We start from the raw sequence: 12,619 nt of genomic DNA, 5'->3' as shown, positions 1-12,619 counted from the left end.
TGGTCGCCGTACCTCAAGAAGGACATGGCAGTACTTGAGGGAGTACAGAGAAGAGCAACTAAACTGATAAAGGGAATGGAAAATCTCCCATATACCGACAGATTGAATCAGTTGGGACTTTTCTCACTGGAAAAGCGGAGACTTAGAGGAGACATGATAGAAACCTTCAAGATCCTGAAGGGCATAGAAAAAGTAGACAGGGACAGATTTTTCAATTTAAGGGGCACCACAAGTACAAGGGGGCACTCGGAGAAATTGAAAGGGGACAGGTTTAGAACAAACGCTAGGAAGTTCTTTTTCACTCAGAGGGTGGTGGATACATGGAACGCGCTTCCAGAGGCTGTTGTAGACAAGAAAACATTAAATGGTTTCAAAGAAGGTTTGGATAGATTCCTAGAAGAAAAAGGGATTGAAGGGTATAGATAGGTATAGACCACTACTCAGGCAATGGGCCTGATGGGCCGCCGCGGGAGCGGACCGCTGGGCAGGATGGACCTATGGTCTGCCTCAGCGGAGGCAACTTCTTATGTTCTTATGGGCTGTTGACTTGTCTGATGATGGAGTCCCTCATGACGATTGCTGTCCTCTCTATCTTCTCTTGTCTCTCAAGCTGCAGGTCCATGTCCCTGGTGTATGTCCATCTCTCCAGCCGTACATCTGAGTCCTCTATGCACTTCCATCTTCCCTCATCCTTGCGTTGGCTTGCACCGGACTCGCCTTCCTGTGGATTCCCTCCGCTGTTTCCAGGTCTTGCTGCTGTGTTACTTATTTCTTCCTTATGGTAGTCTTCCAGGTGGTCCTCACTCCCTGTAGGTGTATCTTGGCAGTTCCACTGTTGTTGGTGATTTTCCCCCCTCATATGTCACCCCAAGGATTGAGGGGTCCAAGCCAGAGCTCCTCTCCCTATCAGGAATCCAGTTTAAGGTTCTAGGAGTTTTAGCAAAGGCAGATCGTGTTTGACGAACTTGCTGCACTTCTTTGAGGGAGTAAACAGACTGCTAGACAAGGGCGATCCGGTCGACATTGTATATCTGGATTTTCAGAAGGCGTTCGACAAGGTTCCGCATGAATGACTACTTCAGAAAATTGCAAGCCATGGAATTGAGGGTGGAATACTCACGTGGATTAAAAACTGGCTGGAGCATAGGAAACAGAGAGTGGAGGTAAATGGACAATACTCGGACTGGAAGAGCGTCACCAGTGGGGTGCCGCAGGACTCGGTGCTTGGACCCGTGCTCTTTAACATCTTTATAAATGATCTGGACATAGGTACGATGAGCGAGGTGATTAAATTTGCGGATGATACGAAGTTATTCAGAGTAATAAAGACGCAGGGGGATTGCGAAGATCTGCAACGTGACAAAATCAAGTTCGAGAAATGGGCATCGACATGGCAAATTAAGTTCAACGTGGATAAGTGTAAAGTGATGCATGTCGGTAACAAAAATCTCATGCACGAATACAGGATATCCGGGGCGGTACTTGGAGAGACCTCCCAGGAAAGGGACTTGGGAGTTCTGATCGACAAGTCGATGAAGCCGTCCACACAATGTGCAGCGGCAGCAAAAAGGGCAAACAGAATGCTAGGAATGATAAAGAAGGGGATCACGAACAGATCAGAGAAGGTTATCATGCCGCTGTACCGGGCCATGGTACGCTCTCACCTGGAGTACTGCGTCCAGCACTGGTCGCCGTACATGAAGAAGGACACGGTACTACTCGAAAGGGTCCAGAGAAGAGCGACTAAGATGGTTAAAGGGCTGGAGGAGCTGCCGTACAGCGAAAGATTAGAGAAACTGGGCCTCTTCTCTCTCGAACAGAGGAGATTGAGAGGGGACATGATTGAAACATTCAAGGTACTGAAGGGGATAGACTTAGTAGATAAGGACAGGTTGTTCACCCTCTCCAAGGTAGGGAGAACAAGAGGGCACTCTCTAAAGTTGGAAGGGGATAGATTCTGTATAAACGTAAGGAAGTTCTTCTTCACCCAGAGAGTGGTAGAAAGCTGGAATGCTCTTCCAGAGGCTGTTATAGGGGAAAATACCCTCCAAGGATTCAAGACAAAGTTAGACAAGTTTCTGCTGAACAAGAACGTTCGCTAGTAGGGCTAGTCTCAATTAGGGTGCTAGTCTTAGACCAGAGGGCCGCCGCGTGAGCGGACTGCTGGGCATGATGGACCACTGGTCTGACTCAGCAGTGGCAATTCTTATGTTCTTATGTTCTTTTCTCTGCCACTTGATTCTTATGCAAATTAGGATGCAAATTAGTTATTCAAGTCTAATGGCAAGGTCATTCAGTCTTTACTATTGGGCAACAGAATACTCCGGAGTAATAGGGGTAGCTGGTTCCTAACACCACACACCTAGTCTTCCACTATGACTAGAACCACCCCATTAGGAACTAGTTAAACCCAGCTATTCCCTGTTTAACCCTGAGTACTCTGGGGAGAGGTCGACTCTGATGTAGCCTTCCCTGGGGGCGGCACTCTCTCACGTGATGGGACATACACCCCATCACAGGCAGGATTGTCTTAGGCGCACTCATGTAGGCCAAGAAAACCCTGGCCTAAATTGCAGTGCACCTAAGAATTCAATGCCTAAGAATGCTTAAGCACCACTAGGCATGAAAAGGTGCCTAATGGTTGATTGACAACTATGCTCAACAGTGCCTAGGAGTTAGACATCCGAATTTGAGCATCGTTTCCTGAATTTAGCCCAGTATGTAAACCACTTTGATTGTAACTGCAGAAAGGCAGTATATCAAATCCCATCTTCTTCCTGGAGATTTGTTCTATTAAATCCTCTAGATTTAGTTGCTCCAAATCATCACTCCCATACAAAGTTTCCGGGGTGAGTACGACCCCCCAACATCTTCCTCAGTAAAGACCAAGGCAAAAAATTAATTTAGGCCCTCTTTTATAAAGCACGATAGAGATTTTTAATGCAGCCCGGTGCGCTAAATGCTCTGATGTTCATAGGAATTCTATAAGCGTTGGAGCATTTAGCGCTCCTGACCATGGTAGAAACCTCTACCGTGGCTTAGTAAAAGGAGGGATTAGATCTTCTGCTATGACTGTTTCTCCCTGAGCATTCTTTTTATCTCTCGGTCATTTAGCAGTTCAACAGACTCCCTCAAGCACACTGTGTTTGAAAGGTGCTTGAGACTGTTATGGGAAACACCAGCTAAAGAGCATTAAAGTCCTCCAACTTGTTTATATCTAGTGCATGAATGAAAGTTATCCAAGCATGATCTTAAGGATTGCATTGTTGTCAAGGAGTGGAATGAAATTCCCACCAAGATGGATATGTATTAATGAAAGGAAAGTTTTTATCTAAGAACAACATAAGAAGTTGCCTCCGCTGAGGTCCATCCTGCTCAGCGGTCCGCTCCCGCGGTGGCCCATCAAGCCCATTGCCTGAGCAGTGGTCTATATCTATCTATACCCCTCAATCTAATGTTCACTCAAATGGCTCTTTTCACTTATCTCCCCCTACGATTCCCCCCTTGAGCTCCGCTCAGCTGGTAAATCCCTCGTATCTGTGCCTTTCTCTTTAAATTGCCAACTCCGTCCCTTCTACCTTGCTGCACCGTATGCTTGGAACAAGCTGCCCGAATCCCTATGGCGGGCTCCATCTTTGGCAGTGTTCAAAGCCCAGTTAAAAGCCCACCTCTTTGAGAGTGCTTTCAATTCCTAACTCCTCTCACCTTGGGTTCTGCATCCCTCAACCCTTTATGTCAAGTCTGTCTGTCCAAGTTAGATTGTAAGCTCTTCTGAGAAGGGACTGTCTATAAATGTCAAAATGTACAGCGCTGCATACGTCTTTCAGCGCTATATAAGTAATAGTAGTAGAAGACAGTAGTTTCTTTAATTGGAATTGATGTGCCAGTGATAGCTGGCTGATGAAATGGAACAACACTGAGTCACATAATCCTTTAAAGCTAGAGGCCATTTGGTTTAAGTACCAGCTTTTGGGACCTGGTCCAATAAGCAATTGTTTCCAAACCATAATCATTAGTTGAATCTAGGAAATTGATGAGATGTTGAGCTATTAAAGGTGCACACCCTAAATTTAAGCTACCTATTATTCTTTTTAACCAGGGTTGCTAATAGGTCCGTTATTAAAAATAGTGGAATTGAAACTGATGAAAGGCTCAAGGAAGCAATATTGTTTTCTAAACTAAATTCAATGTTCTTTCTGGAATAGGCTAACGAGTTCCTGCCCAATCCTGAGATCCCAGTAGAGGGCTCCTCAGATAAACAAGATACTGATGAAGAGGGTCCGCAGCCAGGCGGTGAAACCGAGGCCAGCATACTGTCAGCGGATCAAACATTGCTTTAGCAAACAAATCTGCCAAGATAAATACTGTGAGTGTTTGAAGAACAAAGTTTCCTCATAATATAGCATAATTGTTTAGAAAAATTTCCCCATCATGTTAATTAGTTAATAGATAATCAAGTTTTAGTGATTTTAAACAAATATGTCTACTAAGATTGGAGATGCTCACAATTAAATTAGAAATCTGGGGTGGGGGGGCATTTTTGAAAGGGAGTCGAGGTAAGTAAAATGGACACCATTTCACATGCATTTTCCAACAGAAAATATGTCAGGATTTCCTGTTCAAAAATATATGAGATGACATACGTGCTCTAAGGACGTCCAGCATGAATAGCGAGTTTACAAACTAGAACATCCAACCTATGAACGCTTGGGGCTGCTTTTACCCAAGGTGCACTAGCATTTTTATCGCACGCACCGGATTAGCTCGCGCTACAGTGTGCGCTAGCCGAAAATCTACCGCCTGCTCAAAAGGAGGCGGTAGCGGCTAGCGTGCGTGGCAATGTAGCGCCCGTTAAGCCCCTAGCGCACCTTCGTAAAAGGAGCCCTTGATCTTGAGCTGTGTTTGGCATTTTCAGGGCACAGAGCAAGAAGTCTGCCTGGCCCTGGTACTTACTGTCGAAGCTCACTCCAGCCCAAACACAATCGGGACACAAACTGTTGACGTCTGCCTGATACTAAGCCTTACTTCCCATCTACTGAATTTGTTGCTGAAGCACAGCTAAGTTGATTTGATTCTGTTGTCTTTCCATATCGGAATCCTTTGTATGTATCTCAAAGTTTTGAGTATATGCTAAGGACATTTGGACATCCGTATATTTTATGCTTATAAAACTAATTCTCTACCTATAAAATATATTGCTCTTAAAGAGAGGAATATATTTTATAAAGAGATATTAATCTGGGGAAAGCCCTGCCTGTTTATAGCTTTGACTGAATCAAAAAAAGTTCTATGATGTCACTGTCTAACAAATTGTGGAGCGCAGCCACAGGAGGTATAATGCATATCAAAACCTTAAATAAATTAAAATGCCCCTGTTGAATAGCTATAGCACGTTCCATTCTGAAGATATGGCATAAAGAATTCCACCAAAAACTGTAACTTAGCCGATCCCAATTTTTTGTAATGTGCTGTATGGCAACCCCTGTCATGATAAGTAGCAATTTATTATTATTAGACAATATTTGGCTCTTCGCTCTCATTGATGTGCCAAATAATACCATATCATACGATAAAGCCACCGGATTTTCCAATAAATTATTTCCTTAACTCCAAATGGATTCCCTAAAACTATGTATCAATGGACAATAGAAAAGTAAATGATCTAATTTGAGGATGTTTGGGAGCCATGAACTAATTACTGTAAAGAATGAATATTACTTTTTCCCTTTGAATATACATGTCCAAGAGGGGGGTGGGGTGGGGATGATTTATTGTTTTCTTATAATTGAAGTTAATTGTTTGGGTATTAGGGGGGGTGGAATATTAGATTTGAATTAGTTTCTGATAGAATAGTAAGTGATCTTAAAGTATAAACTGTTTTTATCTTATATTGCACTTATTGGAAGTTTTTAAAATGAATAAAGAATTTTTTTTTTAAATCCTTAAATACATTTTTTTGTGAGAAGACCTCAGTGTGGATTAAAAAGTCAAATAAACGTATAAAACGTTCAATACTTCAACCCGTTTACGGGCAACAGCCCGTCACACCACACCACCATAGTCTTCATGTGTGCTGTATAAATTAAGTGAAAATAAAGTACAATCCCACTAATAATTAACATAAAAGTGTACACTTACGGTGCTGCGCTAATACATTTTGAAAGACAAGAAAACTGCACAGCCATCCCATCCAATTTAGCTACCTCAGACATACCCGAATCATGTAATAAATTATAAATATTCAACACACCTCTTTTCCTTTCATTCCATTACTCCACATTCCTCCCTATCTTAATTAATTGTCGGTTTTTCCCTATGACCGGGATAGCCAGGCAAATGGTTACTCATAATTGAAAAAATTGAGATTGCCTTAGTTTTACTTTTTGGTGAGCGAATTCATGCTTAAGTTATAAGTATGAGAAAATGAATGCTGACATGCTAGGTCATACTAAGATATTCAAATTGGTTTGGGGTCCATTGACATCTTTTGTGGCTTTATTATAGTTGTCATTTATCTATATTTTCTGTTGTTTTAGCACACATCCAAAGGAGGAGGGGTATCTTTTTTTTGTTTTATTCCCTGTTTGAAAAAAAGTTGACAGGGGTGGGGGTTTTAGTCTTTATGTATTGTTACTGACAGATTATAAGTGCTTATTGCGATTATTTATATATGTATGTATAGTGTTTGCATTTGTTGCTAGTTTGAAAATTTAATAAAGAATTAAAAAAATAAAAATAAAAAAAACTGCACAGCCATAAAAGGTAAAACAAATGAACTTATCTCAATGGGAAATCCGATGTAAGCCAAGACTCCCAGAGATGCTTCAAAACCAAAAGCCTGGATGCATAAAGATGTTACACTTCAAATGAGACAAAAGCTGCTCAAAATGTAGATGGTTCAACTGAGCTTCAGTTTCGAATAAAAATCCTTCTTCAGGAACCTCCAGTTATTGAGTGCTCAAGACAAAAGTAGCAGCAAATAAGCTGAGAAACACCCGGCACGGGTATCTGACTTTTCAATCCACACTGAGGTCTTCTCACAAAAAAATTTATTTAAGGTTACCTCCCGTGACTGCGCTCCACAATTTGTTAGACAGTGATGTCATAGAACTTTTTTGATTCAGTTTGTGCTGGTGTTCTATACATAGTTGGGTTTTGTTAACTTTGATGTTTATAGCTTTGAGCATTTGAGAGGAATTTGAATTTTTTTTTTCCAGAGCAGATTTATTTTTAAGATCGGGCAGGTAGGATTGTAGATGCAGTTACAAATTCAGGGGTCTTACACGAGGGAAAATGTGTCACAAGATAAAATATTACTAGAGAAGTAGAATGATTCATTTAGCTGGGTTTAAAAGTTACTCACTATGATATAGGCCTTTTCTGGATGAACAGTCATTCAGTGGCACATGGTAGAGCTGAGAGCTTTTCAGGAACACATGGCATTAGCTGGGAGCGCATGACCTGTAGAAGAGATGCTGCAGCAAGATCTAATCTAATCTCTTATTTGTGCGTCACTCACTACCTAAATAGGCTCAAGGCAACTTACATAAAGAAGGAGTTACATTAGAACGTGAGAGGTTCAAGTAGGAAGAGGAGGAATTTAAAGGGAATTGGAATTAGGGCAAAACTTAGACATACTAGAGTAGAGTTTCTGGAAAGGGAGGAGAAGGAAGGAATGAGTCAGAAAAGGTTGAATTTAGACACATGTAGAGATCAGCTCTCAAAAAGAAGGGTTCTCAGTTTCTTCCGAAATGTGATGTAGTCGCTTTCTGTTCTGCTAGTTTCTGTAAAGTCATTCCAAGTTTTCTCTCCCAAGAAGGAGAGCATGGAGTGAAATATTCGTTTGTGCTTGAGATTTTTTTGTTGTGGGGAGGTTTAGTTGTAGCCTGTTAAGATTTCTGCATAAGGCAGACCGTGCTGTGGAGAATAGGTGAATGAGTATGCAATGTATAAGGCATGATGTCTTGAATTTTATTCAAGATGTAATGAGTAACCAGTGGAGTTGTTTGAGGTAGGAGGAGACCAGGTCGTATCACTTCGGTTTGAATATGAGCTTTATAGCAGTGTTTTGAATGAGCTGTATTTTACGGACAAGGGTAGAGTTGATTCCCATGTAGGCGGAATCACAGTAATCCAGCTGGAACAGTATCATCATCGGCACAATTAGGGCAAAATGATGTTGATGGTCTGATGAGTGTTAGTTGTCTCTTGGTGTAGAGCAGTGGTCTCAAACTCAAACCCTTTGCAGGGCCACATTTTGGCCTCAGAAAAAAATAGCCAAAAGGAAAGATATATAAACTATAAAGAGGTGTACTTCATGCAAAATTGTCATTTCTTTAATAAGACATTAACTAAGTCTTAATAATAATATTGTAATTTATAGCTATGATCAAGAAACTGTTTTTTTTATACTTTTGTGATTATGATAAACATACTGAGGGCTTCAAAATAGTACCTGGCATGTGGTCCCCAGGCCGCGAGTTTTAGACCACTGGTGTAGAGGGTCTTCTTTCAGAGGTGGGAGATTTGTGGTTCCATGGTTAGTGTGGAATCCAAGATACAGCCTAGGATTTTGGAGGTTTTGTCTACTGTGAGGGTGTTGCCAGAATAGAAAGTGATGCTTATCAGTGCTGTCTGTTGGGCGGTATGAAAGTAGAGAACTTTGGTTTTAGAGGTATTTAGCTTCAGTTTGTGAATTGTTGCCCAGGTTTGGATTCTTTCTATGTTATCTGAGATTTTCTTGGGAGTGTCAGTTTGATTGTTGGTTAGAGGGATGAGGACAAGAATGTCATCCGCATATGACATAATGCTCTCATCCTTGAATTTGATGTCTTCAAGTGAGCTCATGAACTGGTTGAATAGGATAGGGGAGAGCGGGGAGCCTTGTAGAACTCCTCAGAAGGCCTTTCAGCTATTGGAGAGGACCCCCCCATCCTTTTTGAAAATGTATTCTCTGATCTGAAGAAAGTCAGGAAACCAGCTTAGAACAGTAGCTGTCACTCCTATCTCAGAAAGTTTTGTTAAGAGAAGATGGTGGTCAGCAGAGTCAAAGGTGGCAGAGATACTGAATTGAAGGAGTATTGCCTCTCGGCCCATACTTAATAACTGTTTGATTTTACTGATCAGGGTAAGATGTGGTGCATGTCCCACGACCCCCAAGAGAGAGAAAACACGGTGAATTGTCCTTTTTTATGGATTCTGTGGAATTGAAATCTGGTAGGCAGGAACCCAAAAGCAGTATCCAGTCCCTGAGGCTGGCATAGTATTATCCAATCCCAGAGTAGAATTTCATTTCAAAACATTTTTCCTGTTCCTGATTGAATTTTAATAGTGTTTGTTGTCTTATCTCAGTCTGAATGTCTTCAGTTCTGCTATGTATTGGCTGGGTAGGGCCTGATTAGATCTTAATAGTATCTTTTCAATCTTGGAGTTTCAGGTGATTAACTATCTTGAATGGTTATAAAGCTAGATTCACTAAACCCTCTGATCCTGTCCCAAGAATCACAAAATCAGTTATACTGGTTTTGCGATCGTTCCCCAACCCCAACCCGATTCATTAAACTGCTGCCGATCAAATTTCCTACCCGATCCGATCCACCCATGCAAATGAGGGGAAATGGCATGCAAAAAAAGGAAGCCATCGATTCACTAAAACACCGATTGCATTTGCCAATCCAATAGTAAGCGACTGCTGAGGACCAGTCACTTACTATCCTTGCCGACTCTTCCATCCTTACAACCCCATATAAATCAACCATCAATACTGTAAAATATCTTTAAAACCACGGGCTTTTAACCCAACAAAAGTGCCCCCCGAACCCCAAAAAATGCCCTCCACACCGAAGTCCCTGAGGCGCCTCAGGCCCCTCCCAAGGGAGGAGCCCGAGGCGCCTGAGCCAATCAGGGCCTTAGGCCCCTCCCCGTGCATCACATGATGCACCAGGGCAGGGCCTAAGGCCATAGTTCTTCGGAGGATGAGGCCTGGAGCAGGAGGGACTGAGCACTCCTCTTACTCCCAACTTTTTAAAGGTATGGGAAGAGGGGCCGGACCTGGCCGATGACGATGAGGGGTTTGCAATGGCAAGAGGGAGTTGGCATCCCATGGGTTAAAACCACAAGCACAAAAATTTTTTTTTAAAGTTTTCTCTTCAACTCTGCCGGGCACAGATTGCCAGCGCATGCGTCAGGATCGCTGGAGAGCAGTCTGTGCAGTCGGTGGGGGCGTGATTCCGATCGACCTCATTTGCATGAGGGCGATTTGTGAATCAGCATCCCAGACACGGATCAGATCATTCATGGTTCGGATCCGATCTGTGCCCTTAGTGAATCTAGCCCTTTGTTTCAAGCAATAATTTCTGTAATTGCTAAATCCAGCCAAAAATAATCATATCTTGGCTCAGGCAATAAATTTATACTTTAAATCCAGCAACATCAATCATATCATACTATATATACAGCTCTTCTAAACCTACAAAATTCCAGTTACACTCAAGTAGTTATGTTTTTGGCAAATGGTTGCTAAATTACCTAAGGCTAATAAAAGAGTATTTTTGCATACTGTCATATTTTCTTCCACAGACAAAAGACTTAGGCCCAGATTCACTAAAGATAGTGATTCAATCGGTGTTGGCCGATTCCTGGCCGATTTTAAAACAGCGATTATTCACTATCTTTTGTGCATTCAAATGATTTGCACGCAAACTCCCATCTCAATCGCTCAGTGAGCGATTCAGTCAGGGCAGCCCTGACAGTAGTGACAGGAGAAGCAGCCTCCTGTCACTGCTGTCAGGGCTTCTGCCGGGTTGTTGTTTTTTCGGAGGGGGGGGGGGTTAATGGCACTGATATTTTGTGTATATTACACACGCAAAATTTCTTGCCAATAAAAAAAATGAAGAAAAAAAAAGCCTCCCGCCCCCCCGACAGCACTCCCAACCCCCCAAAAATTGCAGGAGAAATGCCCACCCCCACCATCAGGATGCCCCCTGGCCTGGCTATCATCTCCCCATTCTGGGCCCCGCCCGGTGGTTCCTTTAGTCGAGAGCAGGGTTCCCCTCCTGCTTCTGAGGCCAGCTCCTGCATAATGTCAACCTTAGGCCCTGCCCCAGTGCATCATATGATGAACTGTGAGGGGCCTAAGGCCCTGATTGGCTCAGGCACCTCCAGCTCCTCCCTTGGGAGTGGCTTGAGGTGCCTGAACTAATCAGGGACTTCCTTAGGGTTGAGCCTAGGGAAGTCCCTGATTGGGGAATACAGGGAGTGGGAGGGGAGGGGATCCAATTTTAATTTTGCAAGGGGCACCAGAAACTTTAATTTAGGGGCACTTTTACTTAGTTGCATGCCTTTAATGCAGGTTATTTTCCTGCATACTAAGGCCATTTTTACCACAGCTGTCATTTTTATATTACTGGCTATGAACTAATGCTGCCTTTAGTGCACAACTGTTAAAAAATTTATCCCAGGACAAGCAGGCAGCATATTCTTAACGCATGGGTGACGTCACCGACGGAGCCCCAGTACGGACCTTTTTAACTAGAAAGTTCTAGTTGGCCGCACCGCGCATGCGCGAGTGCCTTCCCGCCCGACGGAGGAGTGCGTGGTCCCCAGTTTCTTCGTTTCCGCGGAGCGAAGAAGACGCATGTGTTTTCAACGGCCGTTGAAAAACTAATTTTTGCCTTCCCGCTCACGTATTTTCTCACTTTTTTCCTATTTTTCTTTTCGGATTCCCTTTATTTTTGTTTTTAAAAAAAAAAAAAAAAAACTCGTCAAGTTTTCCTTATTTTTTCAGGCCGGCCCCGGTGGGGCCTGTTGCCACCATACAGGCCTCCGGATTCAATTTTGCGGAGGCCGTGTTTCCCTTCATGCCCCCTCAACCGGGTTTTAAGAAGTGCCAGCGGTGTGCACGCCCGATCTCCCTCACCGACCCACACAATTGGTGCCTCCAGTGCTTGGGTCCAGAGCATCGGGCTGACACCTGCACCCGCTGTGCTACGCTTAAAAAGCGTACTTTGAAAAATCGGCAGATCCAGCAAAATATTTTGTTTGGTATCGGATCTGCCATGGAACCGGCTGCGACGTCGACGGCACCACAAAAGTCGGCACCGACGACATCGACACCACCGGACCCTTACTCGGGGTCGTTGGGCCCAGGTAAGCCGGCTAAGAAACCTCCCACTTCCCTTGAGCGCCCTCCTGCCACGGTTGCGACACCGGCCCTCCCGGCACCGCACCGGCCCCGCAAACGCTCCGCTCCGATCTTGGTGAGTGCCTCATCATCGGCCTCCTTATCGCCGGAGCGTAGAGCGGCACCTATGGTACCGAAGAAGAAAAAAGCGGTACCGGTGCCTCCCCTGGACGACCGCATCGCGGCCATACTCCAAACACAGTTACAGGAGCAGCTGCAACAACAGCTCCAACAACTTTTGCCGGCGTTGCTGGCACCGCACCTTCCGGTATAGGACCGGTCCGAGCCTCACACTGTCCCATCGGTGTCGACCCCCTCGGTACCGATTAATACTTCCATACCGGTGCTCTTGGCAGAAACACCTACCGTACATACCCGTGATGCTGCCGACCCTGTCCGGTCCCAGGAACGACATCGGTCTTCCTCACCCGGTACCGC

This window comes from Geotrypetes seraphini, chromosome 2 (assembly GCF_902459505.1).
Source record: "Geotrypetes seraphini chromosome 2, aGeoSer1.1, whole genome shotgun sequence".
Lineage (NCBI taxonomy): Eukaryota > Metazoa > Chordata > Amphibia > Gymnophiona > Dermophiidae > Geotrypetes > Geotrypetes seraphini.
The sequence above is the reverse complement of the archived record's forward strand: the minus strand, read 5'-3'. Positions refer to the sequence as shown.